We start from the raw sequence: 23,520 nt of genomic DNA on the forward strand, positions 1-23,520 counted from the left end.
CAATAGCTACTTGGCAGAAAAATTTAGGGGTGTAGGACGGCTTTGACAAGGGGAGAGTGAAATTTTCATCCTTCAGCCAGAGTATATTTCACTTCCCTTTCAAACTGCCTTATGACTTCAATGACACTGTTGAAATATTCGTTATGCACATTTTGCAGGCGAGAGCATTTCTCTATTGTTGCGATGACGCAGTGCACCTGGCCAGAAATACCAGTTAGCAGATACTTGCCGGTGCCTGTTAATTGTTGTTTGCAGCTAATCACAGTATAATGTTTATAGCGATAAATCGCAGTAGTCGCAGACATCGCTTTTTAACGTTGGCAAACGGAGGATACAAGCTGTGAATTCACGAATTGCGATTTTAAACTGTGACAAATCGCAACTAAAATCGCAGTTACCGAAAAGAAGCATTCACAGAAATCATTGATATCGGCAAGTCACAGTTTAGCCCATCCCTAGTGCCAACGGAGCTGCTGCTGATGAACAACTGGCGTAAATCAGCAGTAGGGGAGCCTCTAGTTGGAAAACCCAAGGTGCAAAATTGCTTTTTCAGAAGATCTGCAGTACCTACGGCACCTTCAAAAGGGTCGGAAACAGAACGGTCGGCAAGCCCACGTGAGACTCTGAACAAGCGCAGATCGCGGTTTCTCAGCGCCCTAGGTCGTCAGGACCTGTCGTATAATATTTTTTTTTTATTTTCTCAAGGTCAAACAGGGAAAGAACAGGTGCTTTATTCCAGTTTCTATAATAATGCGTGACATCGCCAACAACTTTAATCTTTGCCCAATGCAGTGCACCTTTAACCCAAACGGACACAGACTCTGATTCATTTACTTTACGACGACTTCTTGTCCTAAGAACCAACGGCATTGTAGACATAGTAAGATGTACCACGATCTCTGTTATACACCTCACATATCTAAAATAACTTCTCGGCTGTTGAAAGTCTCTAGCCCTGATACAGTCTCCACTTTACCGCCACGAACAACAGCCACAGTAAACCCAACCATTACCGTGCGCACTAGAGTCTGCGTTAGTAAGCGTAAAATTCAGTACTCACCCACAAAACACTGAAGGGCCATGCAAAATCACTTGCGCACCTACACAGTTCTTCGTACTGATAGCAACATTGTCAATAGCTTTAACTGTCAGGTGGGAACGCCTTTTCCTCCTGTAATAACGCGGTCGCGCAATCACAGACTGGGAATCGTCGTAGGCTAAATGAATGAGTCTGTGTCCGTTTGGGTTCAAGGTGCACTGAATTGTGCAAAGATTAAAGTTGTTGGTGATGTCACGCATTATTATAGAAACTGAAATAAAGCACCTGTCCTTTCCTTATTTGACCTTGAGAAATATGGCTGCATGTGTAAAGATTCATTTGCTGCCAGTTACTATATTTTCGATATGCTACTGTAGACCCGCATAGTCTTAGGCGGTGAGTGGAGTTAACGCTGGCTGATGTACGCGACGCGGCGCCTACCAATTTCCATGAAAGAATGGAACATCTTTGTTGCGCCTCCATGGCTGGTAAGCTTGATTGTTCCAAGTTTCCTACAAAGAATTTCAATGACGTACAGTGTACAATTCATTGTTGACAGTCGTCCGAATTGATCTGTGTGTCGACTGCGACTGAAAATGGCGAAACCCGAGTTTCGTGCTGTTTAAAATATTTTCATTTGAAAATCAGAACTCGATGAAGTACACGCGGACTCTGCACTATCATTCAAGACAATTTACTTTTGACTTAATGAATTTAAAGGTCATCGGAGAAGCATCGAAGACGAAGCGCATCCAATAGAGAACACCACAAAGGAAAACCTTGACAAAATCCACGATACGGTAACATAAGACAGCCGAATAAAAACTGGTAAGACTGCTGCACATGTAGACATCTCAACTGAGTGAGTGCATAACATCCAGCTCTGAGAACTGGAGATGAAGAACCTATGTGTGAAATGGGTGCCACGATTGCTCACAGTCGACCAAAACCGCATCCGTCACACATTTAAGCACAATGTCTGGCGAGGTTTACTTGCAATCTGCAAGACTTTTTGCGCCGATTTGTGACCGTTGATGAAACCTGGCTCCATAATTACGCACTGCAATCAAATCAATGGAACAAAAGCAGGTGAGCCGCGCGGGATTAGTTGAGCGGTCTCAGGCGCTGCAGTCATGGACTGTGCGGCTGGTCCCGGCGGAGGTTTGAGTCCTCCGTTGGGCATGGGTGTTTGTGTTTGTCCTTAGGATAATTTAGGTTAAGTAGTGTGTAAGCTTAGGAACTGATGACGTTAGCAGTTAAGTCACATTAGATTTCACACACATTTGAACATTTGAACAAAAGCAAGTGAAAGTGCACCGTAGAAGGCAAAGACCATTTTATCTGCCGGTAAGATGATGGGCACTATATTTTGGGATTCCCAAGGAATGATTCTCGCTGAGTGCTTCGAAAAATGCAGAACCGCAACCGGAGCCTATTATGCTTCATTGTTGGATGATTTGAAACCTACGTTGGCTGAAAAACGAACCAAGCATGGCACTCAAGAAAGAGCTCTATACCAGGATAATGCACCATACCACACGTCAGCAATAACAGTGTACGAACTGGGCTTAGCCCCCAGTGACTTCTTGCTGTTCCCTAACTCGAAACTTTGCTGAGAAGAAAATTTTTCGTTAGGCGACGGAGTTACAGTTGTAGCCTACGAGTATCTTGCAGTTTGACAGAACCTTTCTTCTGATGGGATGAAAGAGCTGGAGGATCGCTGGACCAAGTGTTGTTGTTGTGGTCTTCAGTCCAGAGACTGGTTTGATTCAGCTCTCTATGCTACTCTATCCTGTGCAAGCTTCTTCATCTCCCAGTACCTACTGCAACCTACATCCTTCTGAATCTGTTTAGTGTATTCATCTCTTGGTCTCCCTCTATGATTTTTACCCTCCACGCTGCCCTCCAATTCTAAACTGGTGATCCCTTGATGCCTCAGAATATGCCCTATCAACCTATCCCTTCTTCTAGTCAACTTGTGCCACAAATTTCTCTTCAAATGGCTCTGAGCACTATGGGACATCTGAGGTCATCAGTCCCCTAGAACGTAGAACTACTTAAACCTAACTAACCTAAGGACATCACACACATCCATGCCCGAGGCAGGATGCTAACCTGCGACCGTAGCGGTCGCGCGGTTCCAGACTGAAGCGCTCGGTCACAGCGGCCGCCAATTTCTCTTCTCTCCAATTCTATTCAATACCTCCTCGTTAGTTATGTGATCTACCCATCTAATCTTCACAGACCAAGTGTATATCCCTCAAAGGACCCTATGTAGAGAAGTATAGTGAGTTGTTTAGGGAAAAACTTCTTTCGTTGCTGTTTGTACCAGGCTTAGCACACCACCGTGCTATTTGTATTTTGTTGTGAATGAAGCCTCGCCACCGGCCGGGCCAGTGCGCCCAGAGCATCCCAGCCTGCGGGCCGGGCGGCAGCAATTACCGGCAGGGTCTACTTGAGCGCTGATGACGCGTGAGAGCGCTCGCGACCCACCACCCAGTGTCACGGCCGCAAGCTCACCGCTTGCTGCAGGTCAGCGCTGCGCCAGAGACCTCGTCACTCCGCTCACAACGCTAACATTCTGTGAACGTCTGTCACAATGTGGCACCCTGTATGCACGGTGCTCACGTTTTAGGACAGGCAGAGTGCGTACAAAATAACTGTCAAATGGCGCGGGAAGGCAGTTGACGTCGATAGTGGTGTGGGCTCTGCTGTGAACGGCCACCATACAGCAGGGGACCTGCAGTTCAACAGGCCAGGCACTCCTCCTTTCAGAATGTTGTGCTATGGTGTTCTTCTCGTTCTAACAGGCTCAGAACGTTCACATTAGAAATTATTCCGATTAGAAATTACTTTTACCATAAAAGTGCTGTGTTTGCTGTGAGGTATTATGTGTAGTAGAGACCGCTCTCCAGGCTCTTCTTCCAATAAAACATTTTCTTCACTAGTATCACTCTCTGTTTCATGGTGACCCAGTGCACTGGAATAATTGACATTCGCCGTGTCACAGGGCTCGTTGGTCTAGGGGTATAGCCGGCACGGTAGCTCAGCGTGTTCGGTCAGAGGGTTACGCGCCCTCTGTAATAAAAAAACTGAGTCAATCGATCAAAAACGAACATAAATGGATGTCTTACGACGTCCGCCCCGAGCAGATGCAACGAACAAAAGCGAACAAAATGAGATTAAAAAAAAGGGGTATGATTACTGCTTAGGGTGCAGGAGGTCCCGGGTTCAAATCCCGGACGAGCCCTAGCGTTTTGTGCAAACTGATCGCACGTGAGTGGCTGAGTCAGCGCGAAAAACTCGTCGTCAATATGAAATGAATTTCATATTTGATGTGAGCAATTGACACTCTGGTACGACGCGTGAAGGCGATTACGAAGGTTTCGGGTGCAGATGGTAGCAGATGCATGTTAGTATGTCTTGTTTATAATGATGAAAAAGTGTTTCCGCTCGGGATCGAACCGGGAACCTTCTGCGAGTAAGGCAGACGTGATAAACACTACACCACGGAAACTACTTGTGTGCACCTTACTTTACAGACAACTTGTAGTGATGTTGTCATCGTAACTAAAAAATTCAATAAATAGGGTACTTGCATAACAATGGTACATGCAGCAGATCCACACATGTCGTGGCTCACTGGAGTACAATATGCAGGAAATTACTGTTCCCGCCCGGGATCGAACTGGGGACCTTCTGCGTGTGAAGCAGACGTGATAACCGCTACACTACGGAAACGGCGGAAGTGAGGAGTCCATCCCTGTTCACTCGAACTTATCTCAGCCTCTCTCTCGTCCGCGAATGCACACGCGACAGTTCTTTTGACAGCCTGGAAACCATCACAGTCGAGGGCTCAAGAAGTCTTCGGGGTGCTCGAGAGGGTGTCTGCCGTAGCACCCCTAACGAGATAGCGGCATTTCGAGCAGTCGTTATTGCAAGTCGTATCAGCAAAAGCAATCACTTTCTTAGCAGCAGGCAGTGCGAGCCCAGCGGCTCTGGATGATCATCAGAATCATCAAATGTATCGTCATCGATCCCATTTTCCTCTTCATCTAAATCCCCTAACTGAGCTTGGACCCAAGCTTCCAAATCTAGATTACCTGCAGATATGTTACTCTTCTTAGAACGTCGATCCATGTTATACCTGAAATATGACATAATTCACTCATAGAAGAAGACGATATAACAGCCACTGAAAGCAGAATATGTCGTAATTAGAAACATGCGGTCTATTGGACCTACCAAATTCTTGTACGTAATACGAATCATGCGGTATCTCAGGCACACAACTTCGCGCACTCCTCTAAACAATACTCTGTATGTCTTCACTGACGAAGTAAAACTGATTGTTGACTGCTGCTTTACACGCCGGAAGTATTGCGGCGAAGGTAAAGGGAAAGTGAAGCTGCCATTTTTTGCAGTGCTGCCACACTCGACATTTAAAATAAACGAGGGGTCTGAGAGACCGATGTTTCGGGTGAAGGGTTAATCTAGAAGAAGGTATCAGCCACCATAATGTCGTTGTGGCCTCTATGTCAGAGGGGGTTGCAAAAACACCAAAGAAACAGCGTAGAGTTTTCTTGTTTGGGAAAGCAAATAAAAGTGTCATTAATGAATATCTTCATAGTCAGCTCCGAGCATTCACTGCGGGACACAAAGATATTGAGCATCTTTGGTCGGAATTTAAAGGTATTGTCCACCACGTGCAGTTAGTCCACGAACCCACGCGAATTGACACGCTTGACCTCTTAGCCACAAACAATCCAGAGCTAATAGAGAGCATCATGACTGATACAGGGATTAGTGATCACAAGGTCGTTGTAGCTAGGCTCAATACCGTTTCTTCCAAATCCACCAGAAACGAACGCAAAAAAAAATTTATTTAAAAAAGCGGATAAAGTGTCACTAGAAGCCTTCCTAAAAGACAATCTCCATTCCTTCCGAACTGACTATGCAAATGTAGACGAGATGTGGCTCAAGTTCAAAGATATAGTATCAACAGCAACTGAGAGATTCATACCTCATAAATTGGTAAGAGATGGAACGGATCCCCCGTGGTACACAAAAAAGGTCCGAACGCTGTTGCAGAGGCAACGGAAAAAGCATGCGAAGTTCAGAAGCACGCGAAATCCCGAAGATTGGTTAAAATTTACAGACGCGCGAAATTTGGCACGGACTTTAATGCGAGATGCCTTTAATCGGTTCCACAACGAAACATTGTCTCGAAATCTGGTAGAAAATTAGAAGAAATTCTGGTCTTATGTAAAGTACACAAGCAGCAAGACGCAGTCAATACCTTCGCTGCGCAGTGCCGATGGTACTGTTACCGACGACTGTGCCACTAAAGCGGAGTTATTGAACGCAGTTTTCCGAAATTCCTTCACCAGGGAAGACGAATGGAATATTCCAGAATTTGGAACACGAACAGCTGCTAGCATGAGTTTCTTAGAAGTAGATACTTTATTGGTTGCGAAGCAACTCAAATCGCTTGATACGAGCAAGTCTTCAGGTCCAGATTGTATACCGATTAGGTTCCTTTCAGATTACGCTAATACAACAGCTCCCTACTTAGCAATCATATACAACCGCTCGCTCACCGATAGATCTGTACCCACAGATCGAAAAATTGCGCAGGTCGCACCAGTGTTTAAGGTGGGTAGTAGGAGTAATCTATCGAACTACAGACCTATATCATTGACGTCGGTTTGCAGTAGGGTTTTGGAGCATATACTGTATTCAAACATTATGAATCACCTCGAAGGGAACGATCTATTGATACGTAATCAGCATGGTTTCAGAAAACATCGTTCTTGTTCAAAGCAGTTAGCTCTTTATTCGCACGAAGTAATGGCCGCTATCGACAGGGGATCTCAAGTTGATTCCGTATTTCTAGATTTCCGGAATGCTTTTGACACCGTTTCTCACAAGCGACTTGTAATCACGCTGCAGGCCTGAGTATCGTCTCAGTTGTGCGACTGGATTCGTGATTTTCTGTCAGGAAAGTCGCAGTTCGGCAAATCATTGAGTAAAACTGAAGTGGTATCAGGTGTTCCCCATGGAAGCGTCCTGGGACCTCTGCTGTTCCTGATCTATATAAATGACCTGGGTGACAATCTGAGCAGTTCTCTTAGGTTGTCCGCAGATGATGCTGTCATTTACCGTCTAGTAAGGTCATCCGAAGACCAGTATCAGTTGCTAAGCGATTTAGAAAAGATTGCTGTATGGTGTGGTAGGTGGCAGTTGACGCTAAATAACAAAAAGTGTGAGGTGATCCACATGAGTTACAAAAGAAATCCGTTGGAATTCGATTACTCGATAAATAGTACAATTCTCAAGGCTGTCAATGCAACTATGTACCTGGGTGTTAAAATTACGAACAACTTCAGTTGAAAAGACTACATAGAAAATATTGTGGGGAAGGCGAGACAAAGGTTGCGTTTCATTGGGAGGACACTTAGAAGATGCAACAAGTCCACTAAAGAGACAGCTTACACTACACTCGTTCGTCCTCTGTTTGAATATTGCTGCGCGGTGTGGGATCCTTACCAGGTGGAATTGACGGAGGACATCGAAAGGGTGCAAAAAAGGGCAGCTCGTTTTGTATTATCACGTAATAGGGGAGAGAGAGTGGCAGATATGATACGCGAGTTGGGATGGAAGTCATTAAAGCAAAGCCGTTTTTCGTCGCGGCGAGATCTATTTACGAAATTTCAGTCACCAACTTTCTCTTTCGAATGCGAAAATATTTTGTTGAGCCCAACGTACATAGGTAGGAATGATCATCAAAATAAAATAAGAGAAATCAGAGCTCGAACAGAAAGGTTTAGGTGTTCGTTTTTCCCGCGCGCTGTTCGGGAGTGGAATGGTAGAGAGATAGGCAGATTGTGATTCGATGAACCCTCTGCCAAGCACTTAAATGTGAATTGCAGAATAATCATGTAGATGAAGAAGTATGTGCCCAGCAAAACCATAGGGGAGGGAAAGGATCCACTTTGGTTCAACAAACATATAAAGATGTTGCTGAGAAAGAAGAGAAGTTTGTACAGTCCTTTTAAACGGAGTCACTGCCCCGCTGACCAACAGAAATTATGCGAAATGAAGCAGCTGTCAAACGATCAATGAGAGATTCTTTTAATCAATTGGAAAGCAATATTTTATCTGCAGATTCCAAAAATAACCCCGAAAAATTTTGGTAGTGCATAAAATCTATGAACGCTACAAATAATTCAATACCTTCTCTTGCTGGCCGGCCATTGTGGCCGAGCGGTTCTAGGCGCTACACTCTGTAATCGCGCTGCTGCTGCGGTCGCAGGTTCGAATCCTGCCTCGAACGTGGATGTGTGTGCCGTCCTTAGGTTAGTTAGGTTTAAGTAGTTAAGTCTAGGGGACTGATGACCTCAGATGATAAGTCCCATAGTGCTTATAGCCATTTGAAACATTACTCTTGCTGACAGTATGGGTAATGTAACGGATGACGATAAACAGAAGGCCGAAATTCTAAACCTAGCTTTCAGAAAGTCGTTTACTGCAGAGGACTGCAGCACCATTCCCCCTTTCAACTATTGAACAAACGCAAGGATGGCTGACATAGTGTTAAGTGTATTTGGGATTGTAAAACAGTTAAGATCCTTAGACGCCAGGAAGGCATCTGGCCCGGACGGTATCCCCGTAAGAGTTTATGTTGACTATGCTACAAATATAGCACCATTCTTATCCATCATCTGTCAGAGATCATTGGAACAGCGGAAAGTTCCACGGGACTGGAAGAAGGCCCAGTTCATAGCAAATCTATAAAAAGGGTAGAAAATCGGATGCACATAATTACCGGCCAATTTCACTGACATCGATTTGTTTTAGAATCATGGAACATATTTTGTGTTCAGACATAATGAATTTCTAGACTCTTAGAAGCTCATCTGCAGAAACCAGCACGGTTTTAGGAAACAGCAGTCATAAGAGACACAGCTGGCTCTCTTTGTGCATGATATACAACAGGCTCTCGATACCGGCTCCCAGGTTGATGCCATATTCCCCGACTTTCGAAAGGCGTTCGACTCAGTTCCGCACTGTCGCTTGCTCCAAAAAATGCGTGCTTACTGTCTATCTACTTAAAGTAGTAAAGAAGTTTTGCTATTTGGGGAGCAAAATAACTGATGATAGTCGAAATAGAGAGGATATAAAATGTAGACTGGCAATGGCCCGGAAAGGGTTTCTGAAGAAGAGAAATTTGTTAACATCGAGTATAGATTTAAGTGTCAGGAAGCCATTTCTGAAAGTATTTGTATGGAGTGTAGCCATGTATGGAAGTGAAACATGGAGGATACATAGTTTGAACAAGAAGAGAATAGAAGCTTTCGAAATGTGGTGCTACAGAAGAATGCTGAAGATTAGATGGGTAGATCACATAACTAATGAGGAAGTGTTGAATAGGATTGGGGAGAAGAGAAGTTTGTGGCACAACTTGACTAGAAGAAGGGATCGGTTGGTAGGACATGTTCTGAGGCATCAAGGGATCACCAATTTAGTATTGGAGGGCAGCGTGGAGGGTAAAAATCGTAGAGGGAGACCAAGAGATGAATATACTAAGCAGATTCAGAAGGATGTAGGTTGCAGTAGGTACTGGGAGATGAAGAAGCTTGCACAGGATAGAGTAGCATGGAGAGCTGCATCAGACCAGTCTCAGGATTGAAGACCAGAACAACAACTGTCTATCCGATGACATATGCGGTTGGATAGAAAGTTTTCTAACAGACAGAAAGCAGTATGTCGTCCTGACTGGAGAGACTTCAACAGAAACAAGCAAAACATCAGGTGTGCCCCAGGGCAGCGTAATAGGTCCGCTGCTTTCTACGATTTACATAAAAAATCTGGTTGATGGTATTGACAGCGGCATTAGACTGCCGATGATGCTGTAGTCTACAAGTATCACACGAAAGTTCTGAACAAATCAATGAGGATTTGCAGAAAATAAATGCGTGGTGTAATGACTGGCAGTTATCTCTCAATGTTAGTAAATGTAACCTACTGCGTATAACAAAGCGAAAATCCCCGTTAATCTAAGAGTGCAAAATAAATGCCCAGTCTCTGGCAGCGGTAACATCCGTCAAGTATCTGGGTGTGATTATTCGAAATGATCTCAAATGGAACTATCAGATTACTCAAGTAACGGGTAAGGCGACCTTTTAGACAGCGGTTTATTGGTAGAATCCTGAAGCGATGAAATGAAATGATCGTACGACTTTGTGGGCCGAGAGTCGCCCATTCGGGGAAGTTCGGCCGCCGAGGGCAAGTACTTACTGCATTCGACGCCACATTGGGCGACATGCGCGCAGGAGATGGGGATGAAATGATGATGAGGACAACACAACACCCAGTCCCTGAAAGGAGAAAGTCTCCCGCCCCGGCCGGAAATCGAACACGGGCCCCTTGGCGTGGTAGGCGGTAACGTTACCGCTACGCTACGGAGGCGGACCCTGAAGCGATGCAGTCCTTCAAGAAAGAAGGTGCTTACAATACGTTAGTTCGTCCAGTCTTAGAGTATTGTTTGTATGTATGGGATCCTTACCAGTTGGGTCCGATTCAAGAGATTGACAAGGTCCAGAGAAGAGCGGCAAGATTCGTGACTGGTACATTTAGCCATCGAGAGAGCGTTACATATCTCACAGAAAGTTTGATTTACATAAACGACCTAGGCGATAATGTGAGCAGCCTCCTTAGATTGTTTGCAGATGACGCTGTAATTTACCGTCTAGTAAAATCGTCAGACGATCAATTCCAATTACAAAATCCGATGAATTTTGGGTATACGTTAAGTAGCACAAATCTAATGGCTGTCAATTCGATTAAATACCTAGGAATTACAATTACGAGCAACTGAAATTGGAAATACCATATAGATAATATTGTGGGGAAGGCGAAACAAAGACTGCGCTTTGTTGGCAGAACACTTAGACATTGACAAACCCACTAAAGAAATAGCCTACATTATACACTCCTGGAAATGGAAAAAAGAACACATTGACACCGGTGTGTCAGACCCACCATACTTGCTCCGGACACTGCGAGAGGGCTGTACAACCAATGATCACAAGCACGGCACAGCGGACACACCAGATACCGCGGTGTTGGCCGTCGAATGGCGCTAGCTGCGCAGCATTTGTGCACCGCCGCCGTCAGTGTCAGCCAGTTTGCCGTGGCATACGGAGCTCCATCGAAGTCTTTAACACTGGTAGCATGCCGCGACAGCGTGGACGTGAACCGTATGTGCAGTTGACGGACTTTGAGCGAGGGCGTATAGTGGGCATGCGGGAGGCCGGGTGGACGTACCGCCGAATTGCTCAACACGTGGGGCGTGAGGTCTCCACAGTACATCGATGTTGTCGCCAGTGGTCGGCGGAAGGTGCACGTGCCCGTCGACCTGGGACCGGACCGCAGCGACGCACGGATGCACACCAAGACCGTAGGATCCTACGCAGTGCCGTAGGGGACCGCACCGCCACTTCCCAGCAAATAGGGACACTGTTGCTCCTGGGGTATCGGCGAGGACCATTCGCAACCGTCTCCATGAAGCTGGGCTACGGTCCCGCACACACCGTTAGGCCGTCTTCCGCTCACGCCCCAACATCGTGCAGCCCGCCTCCAATGGTGTCGCGACAGGCGTGAATGGAGGGACGAATGGAGACGTGTCGTCTTCAGCGATGAGAGTCGCTTCTGCCTTGGTGCCAATGATGGTCGTATGCGTGTTTGGCGCCGTGCAGGTGAGCGCCACAATCAGGACTGCATACGACCGAGGCACACAGGGCCAACACCAGGCATCATGGTGTGGGGAGCGATCTCCTACACTGGGCGTACACCTCTGGTGATCGTCGAGGGGACACTGAATAGTGCACGGTACATCCAAACCGTCATCGAACCCATCGTTCTACCATTCCTAGACCGGCAAGGGAACTTGCTGTTCCAACAGGACAATGCACGTCCGCATGTATCCCGTGCCACCCAACGTGCTCTAGAAGGTGTAAGTCAACTACCCTGGCCAGCAAGATCTCCAGATCTGTCCCCCATTGAGCATGTTTGGGACTGGATGAAGCGTCGTCTCACGCGGTCTGCACGTCCAGCACGAACGCTGGTCCAACTGAGGCGCCAGGTGGAAATGGCATGGCAAGCCGTTCCACAGGACTACATCCAGCATCTCTACGATCGTCTCCATGGGAGAATAGCAGCCTGCATTGCTGCGAAAGGTGGATATACACTGTACTAGTGCCAACATTGTGCATGCTCTGTTGCCTGTGTCTATGTGCCTGTGGTTCTGTTAGTGTGATCATGTGATGTATCTGACCCCAGGAATGTGTCAATAAAGTTTCCCCTTCCTGGGACAATGAATTCACGGTGTTCTTATTTCAATTTCCAGGAGTGTACTTGTCCGTCCTCTGCTGGAATATTCTGCGCGGTGTGGGATCCTTTCCGGGTAGGATTGACGGAGGGCATCGAAAAAGTGCAAAGAAGGGCAGCTCGTTTCATGTTAACGCGCAATAGGGGTGAGAGTGTCGCTGATATAATACGCGAGTTGGGGTGGCAGCCACTGAAACAAAGGCGGCTTTCTTTGCGGCGAGACCTGTTTATGAAATTTCAATCAGCACCTTTCTCTTCCGAATGCGATAATATTTTTTGTCTCCTACCTAAGTATGGAGAAATGACCATCATAATAAAATAAGAGAAATCAGAGCTCGAACGGAAAGAATTAGTTGTTCCCTTTTCCCACGCGCCATTCGAGAGTGGAATGGCAGAGAAGTAGTATGAAAATGGTTCGATGAACCCTGTGCCAGGCACTCAAGTGTGAATTGCAGAGTAACCATGTAGATGTAGATGTAGACTTGCAGATAGCCGAAGCGCTAAACGGAAGCGGCTGCACACTAAATTCCAAAATCCGATCTTCGCCGAGGATGTAGAGCATTACATTATTACCATCAACTTTCAAATCGCGCAATGATCACCATTCAAAGATAAGGGAAATTAGAGCTCGTACTGAGGCGTTCAGACAGTCGTTTTTCTCTCTCGCGATCCGCTATTGGAACAGAGGAGGGGGGGGGGGGGGGGGCTAATAGTGCCCTCCACCACACACCGCTTGGTGGCTAGCGGAGTATGTATGTAGATGTAAATGTAGAATTGAGAAACTTCTTCATTTCTCTTGTTGTTGACATGTTACATACAGGGCCGGTTTAAGGCACAAGCCGCCGCTTGAGGCGACACAAAGATTTCTATACAACACGTTTCACACTGTAGTCTGCGTAAAATTATTTGACAATTGACGTCTGTCACTTGCCGCTACACTGTTGGTACATGTAGGCTGCCAGCTACACTTCACAAATGCTGTTAGGCACCGAGGTGACTAAAAGTGTACAGCGATATACACTTATAAAGATGGCGGTAGTACACAAGGGACAGAAGGGCAGTGCTTTGGTGGAGCTGTCTTTTGTATTCAGGAGAGTCATGTGCAACGGTTACCGACCTGATTATGGGCGCACGGCGGGAATTAACGGACTTTGAAGGCGTAATGATAATTGGAGCGTGACGCAAGAGACATTCCATTTCGGAAATCGTTAGGGAATTCAATACCCCGATATTCGCAGTATAACATTCTTAACTACTCGTAATAACGGGGTTGTACATAGCTACTCATGATCTGCTGCAGTCGTCGTCCTGGCTACATTGACAATCACTGTAACACAACTACTGGAGAGTTGGTTTAATTTAATCTTGTGTTAAGGTTCTTCATTTTTATTATACTTTCAAAACAAAATAAAAGTATTATTACAAAGGCAAACAATACTTACAATACAAAAGGAGCAGCACACATGCACACTACTCAAAAACCAACACCAGACTGACTCTCTTTGCCAACGTGGCTGTAACTGTTTATACTTTCTTAACAATCCCGAACAATCCTCTGTATTGTTTAATATTATTATTTCATTAATTAACAATTAAAACTCTCATTCTAAAACAAATGACACATTTCAATGATTACCTGGATTCTTATATATTAAACTCATGAGTGAATTCTAGTCTATATATTAATTGTATCGAGTATAAACGCTTAGGTATCAAATGTTAACAATACCTTTGTTATCATAGCGTGTAGGCTTTCACGGCCGGCGTCTTCAGTAATTAAAACTACCGGGCTAAGAGGCCGTGGTCCAATAGTAGAAATACTTCTCCCCGACGTTTCGTTGCCAGCTGCTGGCAACATCATCTGAGGTGAGTCTACGACGCAGCTGGCAACGAAACGTCAGGGAGAAGTATTTCTACAATTGGACCACGGCCTCTTAGCCCGGAAGTTTTAATTACTGAATACATTTATTATATTTACTAATTACAGAACAATCATATCATATAAAATGTTCCTACCAATTAACAGACTTCTACAGATTAGTGTAATGAAGATTCCGTAATTGTTTTCTTCATACCTTTTTCACAAGTACATATTTCCATACACCTCTATGTCAGAAATTACTATTTATGGCTAAAATTTACGTGTTTAAATTAATTTCAATTAGACTGTTACGTTTCTACAGTGTCAAGGAGTATGCCGACAAATTTCAGGCTTTACCTCTCACCATGGACAACGCAGTGGCCGATGGCCTCTAATTGGCGATCGAGAGCAGCGACGTTTGCTTAGATTTGTCGGTGGTAACAGACAGGCAACACTGCGTGAAATGACCGCAGAAATCATTATGCGACGTACAACGAACATATGCGTTAGGACAGTGCAGCGAAATTTGGAGTTAATGGAGTGCGGCAGCAGTCGACCGGCAGTGAATGCCTTTGCTAACAACACGACATTGCCTGCACCGCCTCGTGACCATATCGTTTGGAACAAGACAACTGGAAAACCATGTTTGGTTCTTCCATTTTTGGAAGAAGTCTAATTCAGTTCCAATTATGACGAAATCCAACAATGACTTTTTAAAAAGAAAGGGTGCAGCTAAGGGCAAGGCAGATTACATATTTACATTCGCAATGATATGATTTCTGAAGTATTCTCGTTTTGACTGGTCGATGGTGGGATACTGGGAAACATGTCTAATACACGCATTGTTGGTATAATGATAAATAACTAATTTGTTAATTATTTTATTTTAAACATGCACTGCAAATGCATCATCGGTGGCAGCATAATTATAATTTCTTACAAAGGATACTGTTTCCACACTCGTTTCGTGATGAATCGGCAATAATGATATCGAATCCCTTGCATCACATGAATTAAGTCACACTATCACCTTGGACAGTTACGTTGTTGGTAAGAGCGATATATCGCTAAGAATAGCCGATGAAAGGGGCACGTTGTTTTCTTACCCCCTTCATAATTTTTATCTTTCCCTGACTTATTACTGTTTTATTTAATATTTCTATTTACGCTCATATTTCTTCTGTCGTATGCCGATGCTTGGGGTAGGAATTCTGCTGGACGTTTGACTTCATTTGACTTTACATTAATTTGTTGGAATCAGCAGGCTCATTCCTTTTCATACACCATGTCTCATTATAATCATCTGTATGTAATGGGAACATAGCGACATAGCCTGAAATTAGAGGCAGTGCCTTTCTTTCTTTACCTGGGAGCCTTGGCTTTCTTTAAACCTGGCTGGCGAGTGCGAGTCTCAATGTAATAAGCGAACCTTCCCGCTGTTTTTAAAACTCGAGTCATTTGATTAACTATGTCGAATCCCGTGCAGAATATTCTGAAACTTTACTCTGTTCAGAAAGAAACAGGAGCAACGACCACCCGAGCCTTCTGGTTGGCTTAGTGGCCCACGTTTTGTAGCACACGCAGGGGATTGATCACTTAGCGCTCCTCCAGAAGCAACTGACACAGCCTCAGTTGGAAGCCTGTGATTTTCCCTAGAAAGACTCTCGTATCTAATGAGCATGTGAGTATATTCGTTCTTACGGAATGTGGAGTTACGAGGACGTGCTGAAAAGTAATGGCACCGAATTTGTAATGCGACAACTCTTAAATCTCATTAAATAAAGCAAACCGTATTAACATTCTACATCTTCATTCTTCGTGTCTACATTGTTGCAGTCCTCTGCCGCTAGAGGGCTGCGAATTGTAGCGTGTAACACGGCGGTGTGTAACGTAACTACACTAGCGGAAAAAAAATTGAACACCAAGAAGGAGTTGTGCGGCGTAAACGAAAGTTGGTTGTTTCTAGATGATGTCTCTTCGAATTTTACCTCTGTCACATAAGACTGGCGCTAACAACTCCACTATGAGAATGCTACTGAGGTTTGTTTTAAATAATGTTGTTGTTGTTGTGGTCTTCAATCCTGAGACTGGTCTGATGCAGCTCTCCATGCTACCCTATCCAGTGCAAGCTTCTTCATCTCCCACTACTTACTGCAACACTACATCCTTCTGAATCTGCTTAGTGTATTAATCTCTTAATCTCCCTATACGATTTTTACCCTCCACACTGCCCTCCAATGCTAAATTTGTGATCCCTTGATGCCTCAGAACATGTTCTACTAACCGGTCCCTTCTTTTTGTCAAGTTGTGTCACAAACTCCTCTTCTCCCCAATACTTCATCATTAGGTATGTGATCTACCCATGAACCTTTAGCATTCTTCTGTAGCACCACATTTCGAAAGCTTCTATTCTCTTCTTGTCCAAACTATTTATCGTCCATGTTTCACTTCCATACATGGCTACACTCCGTACAAATACTTTCAGAAATGACTCCCTGACACTTAAATCTATACTCGATGTTAACAAATTTCTCTTCTTCAGAAACGTTTTCCTTGCCATTGCCAGTCTACATTTTATATCCTCTCTACTTTGACCATCATCAGTTATTTTGCTCCCCAAATAGCAAAACACCTTTACTACTTTAAGTGTCTCATTTCCTAATCTAATTCCCTCAGCATCACCCGACTTAATTCGACTACATTCTATTATCCTCGTTTTGCTTTTGTTGATGTTCATCTTATATCCTCCATTCAAGACGCTATCCATTCCATTCAATTGCTCTTCCAAGTCCTTTGCTGTCTCTGCCAGAATTACAATGTCATCGGCGAACCTTTGAGTTTTTATTACTTCTCCGTGGATTTTAATACCTACTCCGAAATTTTCTTTTGTTTCCTTTACTGCTTAATCAATATACAGATTGAATAACATCAGGGAGATGCTACAACCCTGTCTCACTCCCTTCCCTACCACTGCTTCCCTTTCATTCCCCTCGACTCTTATAACTGCCATCTGGTTTCTGTACAAATCGTAAATAGCCATTCGCTCCCTGTATTTTACCCCTGCCACCTTTAGAATTTGAAAGAGAGTATTCCAGTCAACATTCTCAAAAGCTTTCTCTAAGTCTACAAATGCTAGAAACGTAGGTTTGCCTTTCCTTAATCTTTCTTCTAACATAAGTCGTAAGGTCAGTATTGCCTTACGTGTTCCAATGTTTCTACGGAATAGAAACTGATCTTCCCCGAGGTCGGCTTCTACCAGTTTTTCCATTCGTCTGTAAAGAATTCGTGTTAGTATTTTGCAGCTGTGACTTATTAAACTGATAGTTCGGTAACACCTGCTTTCTGTGAGATTGGAATTATTACATTCTTCTTGAAGTATGAGGGTATTTCGCCTCTCTCATTCATCTTGTTCACCAGCTGGTAGAGTTTTTTCAGGACTGGCTCTGCCAAGGCCTTCAGTAGTTCCAATGGAATGTTGTCTACTCCCGGGGCCTTGTTTCGACTCAGGTCTTTCAGTGCTCTATCAAACTCTTCACGCATTATCATATCTCCCATTTCATCTTCATCTACATCCTCTTCCATTTCCATAATATTGTCCTCAAGTACATCGCCCTTGTATAGACCCTCTATATACTCCTTCCACCTTTCTGCTTTCCCTTCTTTGCTTAGAACTGTGTTTCCATCTGAGCTCTTGATATACATACAAGGGGTTCTCTTTTCTCCAAAGGTCTCTTTAATTTTTCTGTAGGCAATATCTGTCTTACCCCTAGTGAGATAAACCTCTACATCCTTACATTTGTCCTCTAGCCATCCCTGCTTAGCCATTTTGCACTTCCTGTCGATCTCATTTTTGAGACATTTCTATTCCTTTTTGACTGCCTTATTTACTGCATTTTTATATTTTCTCCTTTCATCAATTAAATTCAATATTTCTTCTGCTACTCAAGGATTTCCACTAGCCCTGGTCTTTTTACCTACTTGATCCTCTGCTGCCTTCACTACTTCATCCCTCAGAGCTGCCCATTCTTCTTCTACTGTACTTCTTTCTCCCATTCCTGTCAATTGTTCCCTTATGCCCTTCCTGAAACTGTGTCCAACCTCTGGCTCAAATGGTTTAAATGGCTCTGAGCACTATGGGACTAAACATCTCTGGTCATCAGTCCCCTAGAACTTAGAACTACTTAAACCTAACTAACGTAAGGACATCACACACATCCATGCCCGAGGCAGGATTCGAACCTGCGACCGTAGCACTCGCGCGGTTCTGGACTGAGCTCCTTAACCGCTAGACCACCGCGGCCGGCTCCAACCTCTGGTTCTTTCAGTTTATCCAGGTCCCATCTCCTTAAATTCCCACCTTTTTGCAGTTTCTTCAGTTTTAATCTACAGTTCATAACCAACAGATTGTGGTCAGTGTCCACATCTGCCCCTGGAAATGTTTTACAATTTAAAACCTGGTTCCTTAATCTGTCTTACCATAGACCATTTAAATAATACATGCTGTAATAGTCGTGAGCGTTGTTATTTGAGATTAGACGTCAAATACGCCTTTAAGGCGACAAAGGAGGCCAGTTGAGAGTTGCAGCAAACCCGTCTGCGTACTAGACACATTTGACTTACACCTGAAGTTATGGTCTGGGTTGCGACTTCGTAAGACAGCAGGAGCACTCTGGTGGTTATCCCACGCATCCTGGCTGCAAATTTGTACTTCGGTTTCGTGGGTCGAACTGTTGTGGTGTCATTCATGAACAGCATTCCATGGGGTGTCTTCGAAAAGGACAACACTCGCCTAAATACCGCTAATATAACCCAGTAAGCTCTACAGTATTGGTTTGGGCTGCTCGATTACCAAATCTGTCTCCAGTCAAGCGCATATGGGACATCATCGGACTACAACAACAGCGTCATCCACAAATAGCTTTGACTGTCCCTGTATTGACCGACCAACAGGCATCGAACTCCAAGACCCAACTGACGTACGGCACGTTTGAAAGCTTGCACTCCACATTCTGGCGGTTACACCGGTAATTGATGCACCAGCATTTCACCTTTGCAGTGGCTTACCTCACTCTTGTATTAACCTGTGATCCTGCAATATTAAACACTTCAATTTGTTACCTAGACGAGTGTATTCCCGAAATTCCATTACTCTGCATTAATTACTTTCTGCTGTTGCAATTTTTTCCGTAAGTGTATTTCGGTGCGTGAGAAACGACGTGCTGTAGTCGAGTTTCGAATTCGAGAAGTCTGTCCACACAAAGAATACCCTCTTCTTCACCGTGGCAATGCCCAACAACACACGGGTGTTGTGACATCTGCAACAGTCCGACGCGTTGGCTTCACTGTCATCGATCATCTTCCATACGGTCCCGACTTGGCCGCATCCGATTTGCATTTGTTTCCAAAACTTCGAAGACTTCACTTTGATACTGATGAAGCGGTGCAAGCAGCGGTGAGGTTGTTTCACCGTCAACAAACTTGTCTCTCGCTGGAAGAAATGTGTTCGTCGCCAGGGTGACAGTGTTGAGAAACAAGTATGTAGACATGAAGAATAAATATGGAGAATGTTAATAATCTTTGTGTTATATACAAAGATTTAAGAGTTTTCACATAAAAATTCGGAGGCATTCCTTTTCAGCGCACCCTCATAGATGCTAAGTGGGATTGAGACTTCTAAGTTACCTCGTGTTTAAACCTGTTGGTATCAGCACCATCAGGAGTAGGGACTGGTAGACTACTACTATATTTGCATTAACTTTTATGTGTGAAGTTTAATGAGTTTGTGGAACTTAAGATATTCATGTTGTTGCGTGGGCTGGTAACGGTGCGCAACGTTGCACTATGAAATGTGCGATTATGGCTCTGAGCACTATGGGACTTAACATCTTAGGTCATCACTCCCCTATAACTTGCAACTACTTAAACCTAACTAACCTAAGGACATCACACAACACCCAGCCATCACGAGGCAGAGAAAATCCCTGACCCCGCCGGGAATCGAACCCGGGCGTGGGAAGCGAAAACGCTACCGCACGACCACGAGATGCGGGCTAATGTGCGATTAGATTTACACTAATTCTTTCCCTAAGATCATCACAAGTAGCTAGGCGGGAGAAACATTAATTCCTTTTGTCATAAAACAAAAGGAAGGAAGATTGTGCTTAAAGTCCCATCGACATCAAGATCAATAGCTCGGATTGTCACAAGCTGGGACTTCGTCGCGAAGAAACACAGTGACCCGTATATACAATAAGTTTCCTTTCATTTACGTCTAAGGTCACAATCATTTTGTTTAACACATTACCGGTTTCGGTCTTTAATGACCAATATCAGATCTGCAGCAAAAATGCGAAAACTATAAATACACTCGCAAACTGTATACAGCTTAAGAACAATAAATAGACCATACTGAAAAGTAGTACTGACAAAATTTACATTTGTGCGCTTTAAATATGAAGAGGCATACCTGTTTCATAAATACGAAGTCCTAATGTACTGCAGCCATAGTGGCATCGTCAAAGTTAAATGCGGAATCAGCACCAGCATCCTTAAATACATATAAATCACATCACATGCACGAGTCTTGTTGTCAGGAATACTATTGTTTAAAACAAGCTGCCGTACCGTAGCCACAAGATGTTTGTGTTATAAGTTCACCAGATGTCGCTAATGTCAGTATACACTAGTTTTCAATAATTAATTGAATTAATATGTTAAAAGATGTCATAAATGACGTAAGAAAAACTGTGTGTTCGATATATAAAGAACTAACAATGCTGACGTCAATGACTTGTGAACGAACTCGAAAATGACAGTGTAATTTTCCTGCGAGTGTGATGCATTAAAAGCTGCAGCGCACCGAATGTGTCCAGACTTACGGGACAGAATGTCGCAGTGACAGCGCAACGGTGCTTAGTAAACCTCTCTGGGTAACGGCGTCTGGCGTTGCTAAAAATAAGTTATGAAAACTGTTGAATGCAAAATAAGCGTTTCTGCGGCCAGCGAGACAATGCAGATATTTGTAGACTCCATTTTGTAGAAAATGTCAATACTTTTCATAGAGACAGAACTGTGAAACTAACGTAAGTGCGTTCAAAGCTATAACCAGTTTTAAATATGTGAGGGATTTCAAGAACTTTATCCAACTGGTGCGATATTTCTACAAAGAACTTCCACAAACAACATCAAAACTCCACAAACAGATGTGATAACCATTTTTGTGTGACACTAACAGTGTACTATAGTGCGTTTAAAGTTCGTTACGACTTTTGAGATTTGACTGACCGGAGGGGGACGTGACGCCGTTGCCCAAGTAACACCAATGGCGAGCCGGCTTTCCCTACCACGCTACCAGCGATTCTACTGCTAAAGCGCCCCTGTTGCCACGCCAGGAGTAAACAGTACCACTCATTAGAAGCATCAACGTTCGTCAGCTCTCGTTGGAAAGTCGTATTTTCTGGCGATGAAGTTGTCTGTAGTCGTCAGGTACTGCGAAACAGTGTTTTGTGTTTTGCGTTGCATCACTGACAACAGTGCAGTACGACTGAATACGAGATTTTCAATATGAGTGGCGTCCGAGAACACGTTCACCGGCTGGGAAGATAAAGTTCTGCTGCAAAACATTCCTTGGAATTCGATATCAGTAATGGAAAAAACGCCATACCACAGTATTGTGATGGATAAAGCTCCAAGAATGCAATGGAGGACTACCGATATTTTGCTCTGGTCACAAAGAAATGTTCCATGTTATAAGCTTTAACGTCGCACGTATAAGGCGAAGTTAATGGGACACATGGCTGTACAAACGAAAAATTAACGCTACCACGTCGACAAACTGGCTAATCGTAAAGGGAATAGTTTAATCAGGGTTCGTCCGTATCACGTTCATGTAAAGCCAACAGAGTATATAGGGCGAGGTGAAAAGTAATGGCGCTGCAGTCATAGGCTGTGGCGGCTGGTCCCGGTGGAGGTTCGAGTCCTCCTTCGGGCATGGGTGTGTGTGTGTTTGTCCTTAGGATAATTTAGGTTAAGTAGTGTGTAAGCTTAGGGACTGATGACCTTAGCAGTTAAGTCCCATAAGATTTCACACACATTTGAACATTTGAAAAGTAATATGGCAAAGAACAACAAGAGATTTACACTCATTGAGGTTGAAACGTTGACAAAAGAAGCCACCGCAATTGTTACACGACAAGACTGGTCTTAAGTTGTGAATCATACCGAGAAAGTAGTTGAGGAGACATTGATTCATGAAAGACTGTGACAAGTTTTGTGGAATACGTAACTTCTCTAGTTGCCACGTTAAAATCTGTTTCTTTTGCCAGAACACAACAGTTTAGAAATATTCATCTTATTAACATTCCAATACACTTGAAATTGCGACACAATCCTGAAATAATGTACTATTACACCAACAATTGAGTGTAAGTCAGGTCAATGATTTATGAAACAGCTCATTCTCAGTGTAAAAAGAACAGTTAACTTCTTCACTTATATTGTTACATATCCCACGTCAGTTCTCGTTTCACTAGCAGTCGATGGCCCTCAATAATTACATTATTTCATTGAAAAAAATCTGTAGTTGCTTACTTATCGTGTTAGATGTGGAAGTTCCGCCTTTTAAACATGAGGCAAAACGTTCTCGTCTTTCCGCGATATCATTTGCCAAAATCCTGTTTCGATGTCTCAAACCATTTGCGAGATGCGATAAATTTATGAATATTTCACTTTTTTGCACAGATGCGTGAGTTTGTAGCGGAGCGCTTTAAATGCATTCCAGTTTCTCGAGACTGGAGACAGACAGCGATATCCTTACAAGTTTAAAGAATAATTCAATATATTATCTACGTTTAATACGCAGCGACTTGTAACCTAATATGTACAAAACACAACTTCATAGCGATACCTGTTTGCCATTGCAAACTAAGAATTTCTAGCAGTAGTTTACCGACTATCGTAATATCACAATAACTACGGCCGTTAAGGAAATGATACGCGGTTCAGCAACAAACTGACGAATTAAACTACAAGATGTGCGAGAATGAGAACTATTACCGAATAGTTTCTTTAAAATCGTTTGAGAAAGATCGCAGATCGACCGACTTGCACGGCTTGCTGTTCACGCAATAGAGGCAACGGGTTACGCGCCGAGTAGGCCTTACCCCCTAATGTAATGGAAATGATCTTTGGCATTGTTGGCCGGGAGTCCCCATTGTCACCGGCTGACGTG

The 23,520-nt window shown here is 43.9% G+C and overlaps 2 non-coding genes across 2 annotated transcripts; both read right to left on the reverse strand.

The window, feature by feature from the left end:
* Window positions 1-4,483: 4,483 nt before the first annotated feature.
* Trnav-uac (transfer RNA valine (anticodon UAC)) lies at window positions 4,484-4,556 on the reverse strand. The gene has a single exon. It is a non-coding gene; the product is annotated as a tRNA-Val (tRNA).
* A 151-nt stretch (window positions 4,557-4,707) lies between these two features.
* Trnav-cac (transfer RNA valine (anticodon CAC)) lies at window positions 4,708-4,780 on the reverse strand. Its single transcript has one exon. It is a non-coding gene; the product is annotated as a tRNA-Val (tRNA).
* Window positions 4,781-23,520: the final 18,740 nt, after the last annotated feature.

This window comes from Schistocerca gregaria, chromosome 2 (genome assembly GCF_023897955.1).
Source record: "Schistocerca gregaria isolate iqSchGreg1 chromosome 2, iqSchGreg1.2, whole genome shotgun sequence".
NCBI lineage: Eukaryota > Metazoa > Arthropoda > Insecta > Orthoptera > Acrididae > Schistocerca > Schistocerca gregaria.